General features: G+C 45.2%; 1 long non-coding RNA gene across 1 annotated transcript; it reads right to left on the bottom strand.

Moving 5' to 3' along the window:
• Positions 1 to 3,035: 3,035 nt before the first annotated feature.
• LOC135369290 (uncharacterized) lies at positions 3,036 to 17,206 on the bottom strand. Its single transcript, XR_010415053.1, has 3 exons — positions 17,103 to 17,206; positions 13,854 to 13,919; positions 3,036 to 3,065 (listed from the first exon to the last, which is right to left on the bottom strand). It is a non-coding gene; the product is annotated as an uncharacterized LOC135369290 (long non-coding RNA).
• Between the last annotated feature and the right edge of the window lie 205 nt (positions 17,207 to 17,411).

The raw sequence follows: 17,411 nt of genomic DNA, 5'->3' as shown, positions 1-17,411 counted from the left end.
TTTAGGGAGCTCAGACGTCCAAACTGAGGGACAGGGGTTGGTGCGTTCTCAGAATGCTGCTGGTATGTCCGCGAGTTCATTTCTTGAATTGTTCTCTACCTACCTTGCGGCTACGGTGATCAAACATGAAGATATGTTAAAATGCGGAACTCCCATCGTTTCAGGTGTTTCGCGCATACTCTGTGAAATCTTAATTGGCAAATGTGACGACCGCATTGAGGGGGAATTGAACAACTTATGTCAGTGCCATGTCTTTAGGTACGTGGATGATATACGATTAAGCCGCTAAGGTAGGAGCCGAGGCAGTGCTGGATGTGTTCAGAAATTGTGCCGAAAGGCTCAGGTTGACGTCTGAGCTCCCTAGAGAGGATGTCTTGCAGTTTTTGGACTGACACATGGAGTAAACGCCACAGCATACAAAAATGGGCTTGCTTCCTTATGGGTCAGCTCATTCCAAGGTGGTCAAGAGGGCAATAGTTAAGTCGGCTATGAGATCTTCTCTCATTAAGTCCTGTGTGCACACTGCCCCCTCCAGTTTTCTGATACAACTTTCTAGAATGAGGAATGCGGGTTACCCTGAGCAAGTGTTGCTGTCAACTGCGGAGGTACTCTTGAGGGAGTTCAGTAATCGTAAGTCACCCGCTAGGGCAGACCATCATAATTGGTAGGACAGTAGCCAACCCATATATCCACAGGGTATCTCAACTTTAAAAAAAAGTGGCTACGAGATGTGGAGTGAATGTTATATTTAAGGCTCCGTTGAAATTGCAGTCTCTTTGCGCAAGAATCAATTTACGGCATAGGCCTTTAGAATGTAATGTGAAACTACGACAGGCATTCGTGGATTGCAAGCTTCATATCGTCTACCGCATACCGCTTCAGTGTGGCAGATGCTATCTTGGTCAATCATGTAGATGCCTTAACATTAGGCTTATGGAACACGCCTCAGGAAGACTTGGAAGAACCCCATCAGGTCATTTGAGCGTCCATTGCCGTGATTGTAAGTGTATGTCGTGTTTTCAATCAGACCGATGTGCCGGCAGTTCATAAAGATGAGTTGGTGCGGGAGATAATGGAGGCATTTCGTATTGCCACGTGTGAAGACAGATGTGTCAGCTCCCCTTCTGTCACGTTAGCAGATGTGGAAATAGATTTTCTACGCATAGATAAGATGTTGAGTACTATCTCCCAGCCGGCAGCATAAACCTTGCCCTCTCTGTACATTTTTAGGTGATAGTCAGTGACCTAGATGTTAGCGTTTAAGATGCTGTGTTCCTTGACTAAACTTCAGTTGAGAGTCTGCAGTCGTCTTGTCTACTTCTACACTGTCCTCGTCTTCTTTCTGCTTTTCGTCATCATGAATTAGAGGAGCAGCTTAATTCTGTGCAGCTTCATGGAATGCATTGGAAGAGTCGACGACGGAGGTTGAGGGTATATACCAAAATTGTCTCCGTATAAATGGAAGAAAACGTCCCTGGGGTGGGGCCAATCAGTGAGTACCTTAAAGGACCTTATCTGCTTAGAGTCTGTGACGGGCTTGTGAAATTTTGCTTCTGGTTAGCGTAGGACGTGTTCGTACTAGAGCAGTGCACGGGCTCGAGCTTACGCAATAGTCCAAGTCTGGTCTGCCCCATGTGGCTGTATGGGCCAGGACGGTCCCGAGCATTGCCTATCTTCGATCGGGATCAAACCGGTGTTGACCCACTGTTAGTTAGCCGTGGTCAAGTGGTACATTTGAATTATGACACTTGAAGAGAACGTACCAGCAGTGGGATTCGAATCCACATCCTCTGTCAGAGACGGGAGATTTTTTTTGTCTCGTCTACATCTATGCAACTTTTACAGCCGGCTACACTAGGCTTGGGCTTGGGCTTGGACCGGGCTTGGATGCGTCACCTAGAAATTTATCCGGCCTGCGCCAGACCCTGGCCGGAAATCTTGGGTCGGGCTGGGCCTAAGAATGCAGCCTGTGCAGTGCTCTAGCTCGTATACAGCGAGGAGCACAGCACCGTGTTCTAAGCAACGAGGCCGCGTCAGAACTCACATTAGTAAGCAAAGTTGAGTGCATTTACCGAGGATTCCGGCGTATTCACCGTGTGACACGAGATCATGGTGTTAATACCACTGAGACTTTCTTATCCGCAGAGGAACTGCAAACTTTTACTTACTAACTTGTTTACCCTTTACGTTTACATTTTATTTTATCTTTGTACATTTAATATGCAAGCCAGTTAAGTGTGAAGCAGCGCCAGACATTACGGTCTCAAAGACACGCTTCCGGATGCGAATGTCCGTTTAAGGAGAACACAACGGGAGAAAGTCACTGCATTATTCCGGTCGGTCGACCCTAAATAGAGAGCAGAGTAACGATACTGGTTGACAACATATGGATTATCGCACAAAAATCATGCACGCTTCTCTATCCCATAGGGAGCATTACGGTAGCAGTCTTTGATCCTCAATTCGGGATGGTACCGGTGTGGTGCGGAAACAAGACGGTGCTCCCTTTCAACTCAGTGTCGATACTGTGAAGCGTAGCTTATTTAGTGACTCTACCTGGCAGGAGAAAGCACGTGACTTGATTGGATTCGCGAATAATGAACGGCGACGCCGAGTGAAAAATGAATGTGATACTCTGCTTCCCTATTTAGTCACTAGTCGGGACGTAAGGCTGCTCGGTCCGTGTATTGATTTGGGATTCGTTAACGCTTGTCTCAACTCGACACCTGCCTGCACCCTCGAAATTGCTGAAATGTATGTGCATGGCATGATGCGGGAACCTAGCACTAGCCCAGTACATCGTTATGAAGGTATGATACGGTGATGAATATATATTAAAACACGATGGACGTCGCACCTTCTATTCCTAGTCCCGGTACAGCTCGTTAAAAATATAGCAACCGGGGGAAGAGTTAGTACTCTTCACGCCGCGCTAGAAACCACTCGATTCCAAATTAATTCGTTCGATATATTTTTGTTTTCAAATTCACCTTGATGGAAATGATTGCAAACTACTCCAAATACGACGTACTTACTTTCTTCAGCACCTCCGGTTGTGGAAATTCCTATAACACAGAGTATTCATGAAATGAAATGGATATAATAGAATGTTAGTACTGGCAGGTGTTACTATCAAATATAAAGCCCCTGACCTACTGAGGAGCATCCTTGGCACTGCATTTCCTGGCACTCCTATGTGAGTTGTTAATCACAGAGCGCGACCTCACTTGCATTGTGTTGTCACGCGAACACGGACTACGCGGAGTCATATGACCTGAAGGGCTCAACGAGCCTCAGCCCATGACGCAATAATGTTGATCACCACTCTGAATCCCACTATGTAAATTAGTGCCGCATAGGAACCGCAGATCATATAGATGCATTGTAGTGTAACCTTACATTGAGTTCGATGTTGCACAGTACCATTGCTACTACAGTTTTTTTTTTTGTTGTTGTTGCAACAAATTAGAGCAGCATGGGTAAAGGCTTGCTTACGGTTAAAGGCGTAGCTTACGGTTAAAGGTCAGATATGCCGATTTTGAAGTGCCGCAAAACTGAGCGATACTCTCTGTGTGTTCGTTAGCGAAGACTGAATATGTGTGCGAAATATCCTGGTCCAACTGTTCGTAGCTTTTTTAGAAACATTTTTGTAGTTCTCAAGCCCGCCCGTCAGACCGTCGGCAAACCCTGCGCACTGGCGCACCGACGTCACTGCTCTCGGTTTATATGTCTTTGGCTTGGCATGCGACTCTTGGCTTGGCCGCTTGGCTTCTTTCGTTTCCTCCTCTGTGAATCGTACGTAAGCGAACAGCTGTTATGTTATTGCTAAGCAGGAAACAAAGCATGTGAATATTTTTTTTGCACGGCGTCGTCTGAAAAGTGCACTTCCTTGTTCAGACCTTGCCTTTTATGGGCTGGAGCGATATGATACGTGATATGCCACGGCGAAGTTGTCGAAGATGCGACGGTGCTACGCTGATAGAACAATTCATCGGAGCATTCAAGAGTTACCTAATTTCCACTGCAAGGATTTCGCCCGCGAATGTTATCATAGGTTACGCGCGACTCCACAGGCAATTTGGCACGAAATCGTCTGATGGAAATCTGAGGTGCCCGACGCAAAACATTTTGAACGTGCCACGGAGGATCAAGGCAAAAAAACGAGAGCAAAAAAGGTAAGTCGAGGTTCAGATATAAAAAGTAGCAAGCTTAATGAATCGATTGTGCAGCCGTCCTACTGCACCTACTCCGATATAACCACGATTAACAACACAATAGTATTGACAACCTAACTTCTGAATTATCACAGGTGCACGCTGAAGGCGGAAATGAAGCAGGATCTGGCTTGCATCTGGTGCAAGAAATTGCTGACACGTCAGTTGCAGTCTACTTCCACCAACAGGTATGACAATGTGATGTTATAATTTGAGTATTCATCTATGCTCAACTTTTCATGTGCGCTCGCATGCAGACATCTTGACACCACTTTTAAATCTGCCCTCAAAGTTACAACCTGTGCTTTCAGGGTGGAAAACAAAGGTCGCCGTTCCGATTAGCTGCTATCTCCCAGTTCAAGCACTTTTGCTGTCTGGACACTGGTTCCTGTGGATGGGGTGTTACAAGCTTCACTGTCTGGTATACATAATGTCTCAGATAAATCCCCCGGCTGAATAATTTGGGAACTCTGCCATCTATCGGGAAACATCCTTTTTCGTTACCATCTCTGAGATATTGTCCACCAGCCATGCAGTGTGAAATTGATGTGCGCACTTTCATTAATTAGCTAAAAATAAAAATCAATTACCCGGAAACGACAGCTTTCAAAGTACCGCGACATCTACTACAGCATTGGGGATCTTGTGTACACACCCCTCAGAGGAAAAAGATAATCGGGTCTAGTCATTTTCACGAGTAATTAATTAGTTTCGGTTTACACATTTTCCTCGCGTAGGACCACAAACACAAGTTCTTTCACATTGCTATCCGCCTCGGAATTACGTGTTCTTCCGCATGTTTGGCAGCAGGGAGTGCTGGTAGAAAAGTAACAGCCGCAGAACCCGCTCCTCCAACCTTCCTTCCTGTTTATCTGATTGATGTACACTCTTAAAAATGAGCTTCACTTCATAGCACGCTCCTAGCCAACCATTACCTCGAATCGTTATTATCGTTATCTGCCCCGATTCGTTGAAAACGGTAGGCGTACGCCTCCCGTTTTCAACAAATCAGGGCAGATAACGATATCTTTCGAGATAATGGTTGGCTAGGAGCGTGCTATGCGGTGAAGTTCATTTTTAAGAGTATACAGTCCGCTCTACGGGGCCGTCGTGTAGACGAGATAACGTGCTTTTATCGCCAAAACAAAGAATGTACGCACGAAACAAACAAGCAAAACAAAGGAGTGAAGCAGGGATTCTGTTGTTGTCCTGAGCTTTCGTACCACGAAATAACAAGCCTTCTGACCAATTGACCTTCTATTCACTTTCAATCTCGAAGCAGGAGAAATTATGCGTATCATGCCATTTCCCCACTTGGTTTCGGTTCTGTAATGCCATATTATCTGAATATCCATAGGCGACCGTTGGACGATGTATCGACGGTGGTGTGACAGTGCAGAGAGCGATGTGCTCCTTATGCACTGCCACGATGTATTTTTGTGCTTGCAACCGCAATGAAGATTCGTTCTTTACTTATAATGAAGGCAACCGCCTACGTTCAGACTACAAAATTAGGAAAACACAAATTTCATTTATTGCGGCACAGAAATCACAGGACGTGTTCAAAATGCCTTCCTTCCGCGGCAAGGCACATACGGAGCCGCTTTTCAATTGATTCCACGGTTTCTCGTAGCTGCTCGACGGTTATCTGTGTGCAGCATTCCTCGATCCTTCGCCTCAAGTTTTCCGGATCGCTGGATCGGTGTCGTACACTGTCCTTTATGTATCCCCACAAAAGAAAGTCCAAAGGAGTCAGGTCAGGGGATCGGGCTGGCCAGGGAACAGGACCTGTTGCGCCTATCCACTTGTCTCCGAAAACGGAGTCTAACCATAGGCAGGACGTCCGCGATGCATGAGCTGGGGCGCCGTCGTGCTGATACCAGACGCCGCGTCGGTCGGACAAAGGCATTTCGTCGAGGTAGTCACGGACAACGTTCCCGAGCACTTCACCGACGTACCTATGTGAAGTTAGGTGTGCGTCAAAAAAGCATGGGCCAATGACACGGTCACCATGAATGCCACACCAGACATTAAATGACCACTGCCACTGGTGCTTACCAGGCAGTAGCCAGTACGGGTAAGTAGAAGCCCAGTAGTGCCGATTCTGGGTGTTGACATTTGCATCGCGCCCAAATCGCGCTTCATTGGTCCATATGACTTTTGATAGAAAGTCCTCGTCGCCCTCTAGCATGGCGTAGTCAGCCTGAATGAGTCCTTGATGTATGTGGAATGGTAAGGATGTCAACCGGCCTTTTTCAATATGCGCCATGTTGTCGCTCGGCTCACTTCACGGGCAGCTGCTGTGGAACGGACACTTGCATGTGGATGATCGCGGATATGTTCGAGAACACTGGACGTGACCTGCTCGTTCCGCCCAGATGGCTCTCTCGTGTGGGGCTTGACGAAGGTGCCGTAGATTGAAAAATTTCTGTAGACGGATAATATTTTGTTATGATCCGGGTGGCGCTTCTGGGGAAACCTCTGGGCGTAAATTGTTGCAGCCAAAGATGCGCTCCTTTGAGATTCCCCGAAGGCCAGGATCATGTCCACTCGTTCTTCGTTGGCGTAGGAACCCATATCTTGACATTTGACATGGCGCAATATTCTGGGGTTTTTATTGCCTCCAAACCAAACCCAAGCAGCACAGTGTACTGAAAGTCGAGTGCAATAGGGGTGGACGGGTAGGTGGAAGGCCTTGAACAGACTCGTGAAACTGAAGAACATTGATAAGACACATACCGTCCACCACTATTGCACTCGACTTTCAGTACATTGTGCTACTTGGGAAGTTGCGCTCAATGAAAACAAGAAGACATATCAGTGTCACATGTGCGATAAAGTGCGATTTATCCTACCCTATCAATGCCACGTACGAAGTCAGGTGCTGGCAGATCGCGTTGATCAAGGCCAGTCTCACTGTGTGCACACCTTAGTGAAATCAGCACATCATTGTCAAGACAAACTTGACTTCACCAGGGTCGTCACAACGTACGGAATTTATTGGGTACCTGCTAAACGGTGTCCCCCTCCCCCAGCCGAGAAACAACCACCATGCACTTTCAATTCATGCCTACGTCCCTCAAACTCGAGCTAGTCTAAATAAAGAAAAGAAAATGAGTAGCAGACGCTTTTGTCCTCGGCACAGGTTAATGCGGCGCTTCTTACATGCACTGCGGATTTGTATCCCGTTTCGAGCTCTGGCACGGTGAGCCTTTACGTGAAATGGAATACACAAAGCGAATTCACGTGTCATGCTCATAGCGAACCGTCATAGCTCGCGCTCTTTCTGCAGGGGAATATTTAAGCCCCTTGAGGATATCTGGGGGGGGGGGGAGGAGCCCCCGGAGCCCCTTCCGCCATCCCAATAGGCCTCTAAATTCCCCTGCAGAAAGTGTGGATATGTACAGTGCAGTGTATCTACGGCAATTTCGTCACGCCCCATACGAGAGAGCCATCTGCGCGGAACGGGCAGAAGACTACGGCAGAATCGCGATCTGGGCGGGACGCAAATGTCAACACCCAGAATCGGCACTACTGGGATCCTACTAACCCGTACTGGCTGCTGCATGTTAAGTACCAGTGGCAGTAGTCATTTAATGTCCGGTGTGGCATTCATGGTGACAACGTCATTGGCTCATACATTTTTGACGGGCACCTAACTTCACATAGGTACATCGGTGAAGTGCTCGGGAACGTTGTCCAAGACTACCTCGACGAAATGTCTTTGCCCGACCTAGTGAAAAGCGGCTCCGTATGTGCTTTGCCGCGGAAGGAAGGTATTTTGAACACGTCCTGTGATTTCTGTGCCGCAATCAATCAAATTTGTGTTTTCCTAATTTTGTAGTTTGAACTTAAGAGGTTGCCTTCATTATAAGTAAAGAACGAATCTTCATTGCGATTGCAAGCACAAGAATACATCGTGGCGGTGCATAAGGAGCACATCGCTCTCTGCACTGTCACACCACCGTCGATACATCGTCCAATGGTCGTCTATGGACATTAAGAGAATATGACATTACAGAGCCGAAACCAAGTGAGGAAATGGCATGATACGCATAATTTCTCCCGCTTCGAGATTGAAAGTGAATAGAAGGTCAATTGGTCAGATGGCTTGTTACTTCATGGTACGAAAGCTCAGGACAACAACAGAATCCCTGCTTCACTCCTTTGTTTTGCTTGTTTGTTTCGTGCGTACATTCTTTGTTTTGGCGACAAAAGCACGTTCCCAAGCAGCACAATGTACTGAAAGTCGAGTGCAATAGGGGTGGACGGGTAGGTGGAAGGCCTTGAACAGACTCATAGCGCTAAAGAACGTTGATAACACACATACCGTCCACCCCTATTGCACTCGACTTTGAGTACATTGTGCTGCTTGGGTTACCTCGACTACACGACGGCCCCATAGAGCGGACTGTACATCAATCAGATAAACAGGAAGGAAGGTTGGCGTAGCGGGTTCTGCGGCTGTTACTTTTCTATCAGCACTCCCTGCTGCAAAACATGCGGAAGAACACTTAATTCCGAGGCGGATAACAATGTGAAAGAACTTGTGTTTGCGGTCCTACGCGAGGGAAATACGTAAACCGAAACTAATTAATTACTCGCGAAAATGACTAGACTCGATGATTTTTTTTCTCTGAGGCGTAGATGTCGCGGTACCGTCGGACGCGTACTTCGAAAGCTGTCATTTCCGGGTAATTGATTTTTATTTTTAGCTAATTAATGAAAGTGCGCACATCAATTTCACACTGCATGGCTAGTGGACGATATCTCAGAGATGGTAACAAAAAAGGAAGTTTCCCGATAGACGGCGCCGTTCCCGAATTATTCAGCCCGGGGATTTATCTGAGACACCCTGTAGGAGGCATGTTACATTAGTTCAGTTAATTTGTCTTTCGCACATTTTTGGTACTGTTAGCTGGATTCATGAAAACGCCAGTCAGTGCTGGCACCAGGAACTGAACGTGGACCGTCCTGGCTACTAGTCAGAGATGTTACATTTCAGGCACTCATTGACTTTTGGTGAATTACTTCTGACTTTGTCCCAAGGTGGAGCTCACCATAGCTCATTTGCCTATCTGTTAATGTTGTGGCGTGTGTTGAGTTTTTCTCTTTGTGTGTTCCAGACTCAGAACGGTTAATTTGGATCAGGTCAGGTACGTTTCATTTAGACATGTCAAACATAAAGTGATGTTTCTCAACACAACTTAGCAGTGGCCTTCATGCATTACTGCTACGGCCATTAAGCATGAATGGAAAGCTGCACATTATGCATGATGTAAAACCCCAAGACTAGGGACAGACACAAACACGTCCCTTTGTGTTCCCAAGTCTCGAGGTTTTACATCATGCATCATCTTCAACTCGCTTGCTTCCTAGTCATTTTTTCTGCACATTATGTTCACTCTACTTTTATCGTGTGCTATGTGATCTTGTCCAAGTTTTGTCAAACGAGCGTGTAATACTATAAAAAAATCGGTGCACTGTTTATGTGGGTTGAATGGTAGCGCATGAATGCAGGAAGGAAACTGTCATGTTATGGCAAGTGTTTATGTATTGTACATTTAACTACTAATTTATTGGTTCGCTTTCGCCGGCGTATCATGTCAAGCCATGTTGTATTAATTTGGAACATATTCTTCTCAGTAGCCAGAGCAGCTGATACACAGTGAGAACAAACCCGGTGTGTGTGTCTTTTTCACCACAGCCCTTGGGTTTCCTCCCTGACGTCTACACATGTCAGGGATAGGTTTCAGAACCGGTAGTTCCGGCCAAGTGTGAACTGCTTTTCAGGGGATCATCACGCTGGCAGATGAAACATATGGTTTAAATTATTTGCAGGACAGGAATTGCGTAGCTTCACACAAATACTATTACTACGACGTAAGAGTGGTTTCAAATCAAGCTTTTTTGTGTTCCTGACATTATCGCACAAGATGTAGAATCCACTATGATCCTTTATATGGAGGGTAGGTACAGTGCAATCAACATATGCTATTTACAAATCTGTGTTTCCTACTGTGTTGAAATGGGGTAGTTTGTATCTGAGAGCCATAGTGAAACACAGGCAGCCAAGGACAGACTTTTGATGCCCTCGAGAAACATGACAACACATTACAGGGACTCTGGATGCTGCCTAAATTTCCAGAACACAGAGCTCAAGGCAGCAGTTAAATAACAAGTGGTTAGAGAAGTCCAAGACAGTTGCATGTGAAAGCAGTTCGCTGTTGGATTTGCTTCTGTCCGAGATACGTTATCTCAAAGGGGACGCAGGGGCACACTCAGAATGATACTAGGGCAGCCTGTGAAATAGAATGAGGAGAAGGGGAGATATATAACCCTTTTTTCTTATCTGTTATTCTATTGGTTAAATTGTCATTTGCTTAACAGCATATATGTGTATATTCCAGGGTCTGCTAATAAATATATCAGTTGAGAGCTTGCAGTCACATTGTAGATGTCTCATCCTGTCCTTGGCTGCTTGTGTTTCACTATGGCCATGCTTGCTATTGCAAAAGCAGAAAACAAAAAACACCATAGAAAAATACGAAAAGAGCGACCTAAAAAGCTCACATGGAGTCAATGCAATGAGGTAACATGTTCCATTCATGAACTGTGCATATAGTAGTACATATCACAACGGTAACCGATTATGCATATTTTTCTTGAAGTACTTTGTTTTTGTTTTTAGCTTTGTTTGCACAGTCTATTATTGGAGCTTTATGTGATTCTCCTCTTGAGATACTTTAAGACTGCTGATGCTGTGCAGTTTGTTAATTTCGAAACTGTACTGTGCTGAAGTACAAAAAAAAAAAGAATTGTCATATCTGCATTTGAGTACATATGAATAATTTGTAAGTACTTTCCTCCTTGACATTAATATTTGCACCAGGTCACAACATAGTTGATTGATGGAAAATGTAAATAAATATATTTATTTGCTCGCCAAACAATGCACAAATGTCTTCTTTTCTAGTGAGATATCCCCTGTTAACCAGACATAAATGTGGAAAAGTTAAAGGGGCACAAAGATGGTAGAGTCTAGCATTGCTTTTTGCCACTTGCCACATATTCACTGTTATTCGTGTGCACATGTAGGAATAGGAAGGTAGAGCATGCGCATAAAAAACTTCGTATGCGGCCACACATATGGTTCAGAAGATTAATTAGATGATGTCCAAGCATATATAATTGTGCATCATGTGCAATGGGTATGCTAACGCATGCTTCTAAGAAGCCATTTTATTAATTTTTTTATAAATTCTTTTTATAAATTTTTTTATTTTATATAAATTTTATATTACACGGCCCCTGTAAGAGCGCACTTTGCAAATGGTTTGGTAACGTGTCTCTAACGTAAGACGCGATCGAGAATGCTGCAGACGGGGTTCCAATTTACATATTGCTTATCATGTCCTACGTGATCAATATTAAATACAAAGTGATTTGTACAATAATTCATGAGCACGGAATTAATTCCGAGGCTGGCCAGTGATGTCACCCAGGACGACAAGTCACATAATTGCCTCTAACACTTTTACACCCCATGGGCTGAGTTATGAATAGAAACAGCACTCTACAGAAGGATAAGGTGCACCTGATTTCTAGGATCTATGCTATGCCCTAACTCTTCAGACACCACATTTCTAAAAACACAATTTCTAAGTGGCAATATGTGCTCTGGTACTTCTTTTGCGTCTGCATAGTGTGCAACCACATGGCTTCTGGAGCTTTCGTGTGCATGTTTTTGGCTACGATGCTCATTACAAACATATCCAGATGTTAGACATAAAATGCAGTAGTTTGTAGCGTGCCACACAACGCAGCGTGACATGGGAGTGTGTGATTCAAAGAAAGCTTCTGGAAAATGCACAGAATCCCACAAAAAGTGTAAAATGTGATTTGTATTTCATTTTACGTCTCTCGTCGTTACATACCATCGTAGACGGTGTTGCACATTGATAAATCGTACGTAAAACTTGTCCCATAGCAGTATGCGGTTTCTCACATACATAGCACAATTTTTTTCCTGCAAGAATAAAACGCTGTCGGCATTTTCTTGCTAAAACAGCTGTCGAAACGTCAGTCTCTACAATGGGCAAGCGCTGTAGAAGGGCTAACGCAGATGCGACTTGATAAGTTGTACGTGCTCACAAAACACAAACGACGAATTCCAGTCACAACATCGTACAGAGGATGAGTTCGCAGCTGTTGCACTGTTTACTTATCGCGGAACGGTGGAACCCGGCTGTCCGCTATCTTCAAGCACAGATACGTGAAGCCGCGAGAAGCCGTAGCTGGAATCCACTGACAAGTACGAAGGCGCGTACACGTCACAATGCCCGTTCGGGTACATTACGTCACAAAAATGGCTGCGCCCATGTGTGTTTCGGAATGAATTATCTATTTTTTTTCACGTCGTACCGTACCGAACTGAGAGAATGAAGGTGCATTTTGGGGAGAGCTGGATGTGGGATTTCAGAATATCTCAACCGTTTCGACTATTTGGGATATCGGCATAGCTCACCTTTAAGTTATACGGCCCGGTGGACACAAAGATGTAGCATGCCTGATTACCGTATAGAGACCCGGACAACCGTTTCCTTGGATGGACCGTTTATTGATCTTGCGCATCCTCTTTGTCGCTCACATCCCTTCATGGATGGTAGGGTATGATGTTTTCCGCTGATGCTCTTTTGGTACGTTTGGTCCAGTATAGGTGGTGACCTTCAGTTTCTTGACGGGGTACGGACCCTTGAACGGGTTTCGGCTGCCCCTCAAACCATACCGAACGAGTATCATGTCGTCTACTTTCAGCTTCGGCAGCAAGTTGTTGTGAAGTCGGTCGAAGTTTCTCTTCGTGCGTCGCCTGTATTCTGCCTCCATCTCAGTTGTCAGTGAACATTCTCTATGCTGGATCTTGTCTGCAATTCCCAACTCCTGGTAGGCCCTGAGCGTCGGCGCAGCTCGATGAACCGCGTAGTGGAGACTACAACCTAATGCTGCGGTGTGTGACCTCTTATGGTGGTGCACGGCTCCTTCTAACGCACCCTTCCAACCTCCTCGGTGACCAGGGTAGACGGTCATGTAGAATTTTATGTTGCGTATCGCTCGTTCAGCCAACCCATTTCCTTCCAGACGGTACGGTGTCGTCGTGCGCAGGGCTATGCCCCTTTGCGTTGCCCAAAGTCACAACTTTCTGCTACGGAACGCAGGTCGGTTGTCCTATAACTTTGGTATTTCTGAAAGCCTCGCGCTCCAGTAAACTAATTACCGACTGGGCGTCCACGTTCCCGGCGCGGACCGCAACCATCCAGCTCTGTCATTGGTTCCACTAGGCACGCTAAATTAACGGCCACGTTATCAGCGGTATACTACCGCTTGCTAATAAGGATGCAACTGTGCGAATCCATGGTGTGACCGGTAACCGTTTCACTGCTCGCATCCTCCCCCCCCCCCCTCCCCTGTAGAGCCACTATTGTGCGTCCAACATAGGGAGCCACATTTTGCTGGTCAGCAACAGTTTCCACAGGGAGTAGACAGTCAGTGTTCCCACACTGTGCGTGACGCTCTTTGCGAACGTCTCACGTGACTAGCCATCAAATTCGCAATGAGCTAGAAATACTTCAGCTGACTTACCGCTCATGCCGGACATCTCCGACATGCTTGACATGCTTGACATGCTTGACATGCTCGACATATCAGCTGCAAAAGAGGTCAGCCAAGAAATGTTATCAATTTTGCGCGCAGTTGTCTTTTCGGGCTGACATTGGCGGTACAGATACCATAAATACATTGCAGCGAACGACAAATATGCAGTCATTTAATATACAGACCCTCTATATACAACCCCAAGTGTTGGGCGACGCCCTCTAAATTGTTACCTGGGTAGCTCAACAATGGTGGTCTTATTATTTTAACTTTGAACGCATGCCTGTAATCATATCTTAAGCATTCGTTCGTCGATCCGTCGAATCAATGCGTTCGATCTGATTTCTTTGCACGCACACGATATGATTACAATGACCAATGCTTCTGCGCTCACTAGGTTGTCTGCTCTATGTGCAGCGTTTAGAGCAACATACTGGACCACAATGAAAGCTAAAAGAACGTTATTTTACATGTTGTATAATGCTCACAGTCACTGCGCCAATTATTTCTGGTTGAATTCGATAGACAGTCCTTTCGCTGATGTAACATCAGTATCAGTAACGGTTTCTGTTCAGGAAAGATGTCGAGCCACCGTTACCAGGCAAAAACTTGCTGAGTACATCTTATCATGCCTCAAAACAGTCCTTATTTTTATCTTGATCGCATGCACGTCCGCCAAGGCGAGACAGCTCGTGCTTGCCTCGCAATAAAACAGACACCGAATGTATAGGAACGTCGTTCATTATCCACATTCATCTCAAACAGTCCGACGCTGGACCATATTTTACGTACATGGCTTCCTCACGTGGTTCCTCTATACTGGTCCTCCGAAGAACGAGGCAATAATAAATAATGACATCTACAATGAAGTAACTTACTGTCGGATACATGTCTAATAACGCAGTGACTCGGTAGGCCTCCCATAAAGGGACTCGGTAGATGTCCTTTTAGGGCTTTCTTACCGGCAGAAGTCTTACGTCAGACTGCAGCCGTTTTGGCGTTTTCGCTTTTACCCAAGACATTGCGCTGATGAACAATTTTTATTCGCGTAATTAGCCCAATCCCCAAGTTTGGCGCGCACTTACTTTTCCTCCGCGTTTTTCACGCACCCAAGTTCAGCACGTACACCCCATGACAACCACGACACCTTACAGAACGAATGCCTCAGAAATTTCGTCGCGTAACAAGCGTATCCCCTCTGTGGTGCTATACGTTCTTCCACAAACTAGAGTGCGTCAATTACACGAGTAAATACTGTATAATCACATCACCAGCAATTTTTACCACTACGCCAACCGGGCGGCCTGGAGTAAATATGTTTTTAAAAAATAGTAACTGGGACTGGATCTGCTTCTTGTAAGGATCAGTAGGAATAACGACGTATCTGTACGATAAAACTCGGCACAACTACTTGACTATAACTCAAACTAGGACAATTCGCTCTTTGCACCGACCGGCATTTGAATTGCACTAATTAAAGCAGAAATCTGGAGAGCATTTTCGAAATTTTTCCGCCGCAACAAGCGCCAGTAGAGAACCCATGAAGATTATTTGTGCTTTTACGGGCCCTTCTCTCACTCCCAAGCCTAACGCAACACAGTGAAAACTGACTTAGCAACTTCCCTAAACTGTCTCAGGAATGTGAACTTGAACTTACAGCGTCGGAATAAGGAACAAAAAGTCCGAATCTGATTAGGCAACGGTGGTGTGAGGCGGAGCATATCAACACAGTCCCCATTACGTGAAAAGAAACACGTAGTTGTTTACTCTAAAATTTTATACACCTTCTAGGGTGTAATTGGATGATACCGTACGTTTTTGGTGTAGATCAGCACCTTCAGATGGAAGTGAGAGAGGAGAAAGAGATTATGGGTTTAATGGCACAGAGGCAACAAAGGCCATAGAACGCCAAAACTACGGTGAGTATGTGAGAGATGATGATGACGTGAGAGAGAGAGTGTGTAGTAGTTAAAAGCTACAGGTATGAGCGATGAGAGGATAGAAGTACGTCCTCCAAGAGAGGTGCTAATTTGACACCATCAGGGGTGTAATTAAGTGGTACCGTAACTGATTCTATTTTCGGTGTAAATCAACACTTAAACAATGGCGTTACGTGTGCAGCTTTGTTTCCATAGAGAGTGTATCATGCATACCAAAGCAAGTAAATGCATAACATGAAAATGTAACGCATTGTAGACAAATTTTCCCAATTGCAATTCAGCACCGGTGCCTTATTGGATTAATATGCAGATTAATATGCATGTCTGGTATGCAGATAAGGATGTACGCGCTTAAAATTAGTTATAAATTGGAAACATCGCATAAATGGTATAACTAACCAAAAGTTCGCTTAGAATGGCATTTCCTTTCTAAGAGAAAACAGACACTATGTAAGTTGCTGGTCTTGCGCGCGTCTGCAAGTTTGATATCCCTCCTCGCCTTCCAGTCAAAACGAAGGGTGAGATGTCTATGTTTAATTTGATTACATCCACAAAAGAACACTGCGGTGAGGAACTCCTTGGTGCGTCAACTCACCATCAAGATAACGTCTGTGTTTCTTACTGGTTTTGGTATGAGGGAAAATTTAGACTCAGCGTACACGGCATTCATATTCCAGGACAATGTTAAACAGTTTCCTCAGCTACACCCTTTTCAAGCCAGTTGCCACAGATACCCACTCACGATCAGGCTCCGTAATTACACCCATATAATGCCCCCATGCAAACTTTTCTTTTGCCCAGAAGGGTGTAACAGGGGTGTGCAAAACGATTAAGGCCCAAATTACACGCCATTTGCACCGAGAAGGGTGCTCACAATTTTACAGTGTTAGATATGTCAGGACTGCTGTGAACATAGCCAAGCCCTTGCGAAACTGTTTATGCGAAGGCGCAATCAAACACACCCACCTTGTACATTGTCATAAGCTACACAGATTGGTCGGACACAAGAAATGTTTGCGGAAGGGAGGTCTAAATGACGACAAAAAAAAAAAAAGGAAAAAATGAAACAAATTTTTGGAGGCCGTGACGAAATTTTAAGCCCACGGATTGCTCGTCGCTAGTGTTGTCGAGATTTAGTAAAAGTGTTGAAAACGCAACGTCAGCGCATCGTACGACCTGACATCATTGTGAGAAGTAACGGTATACGGACGTAGTTGTGAGCCTTCTCTAAGTAGCGGACCTCAGAGGCGCTGTTTCTAAGCTATTGAAGTTCGCTTGAGTTCACGTGAACACTTACCCATTTTGCTTTTGCAAATGAAGAATCAAACGGCAGACAGACTTCTAAACAACTGGCTTCTGAAGAACCGAATTAATTGCGTGCACACGTGCACGAGACCATTCAATGCGTCTTCTTCCGCGGGTGGCTCAGCAGTAGAGATATTATGCATCGTATAGCAGGTTCCATATAAATCAATGCGTTTACATCCAACCTCCTCGTCTTGTCCTGGGGCATACTATATAGTGAATCGGAATGTCGATGGCATCGCCATAGTTTTTCAAACTACCGATACTATCATGATGTATGGCTGGCTAACTGTAAATATAA

The sequence above is a fragment of the Ornithodoros turicata genome, chromosome 9 (genome assembly GCF_037126465.1).
Source record: "Ornithodoros turicata isolate Travis chromosome 9, ASM3712646v1, whole genome shotgun sequence".
NCBI lineage: Eukaryota > Metazoa > Arthropoda > Arachnida > Ixodida > Argasidae > Ornithodoros > Ornithodoros turicata.
The sequence above is the reverse complement of the archived record's forward strand: the minus strand, read 5'-3'. Positions and strand labels throughout refer to the sequence as shown.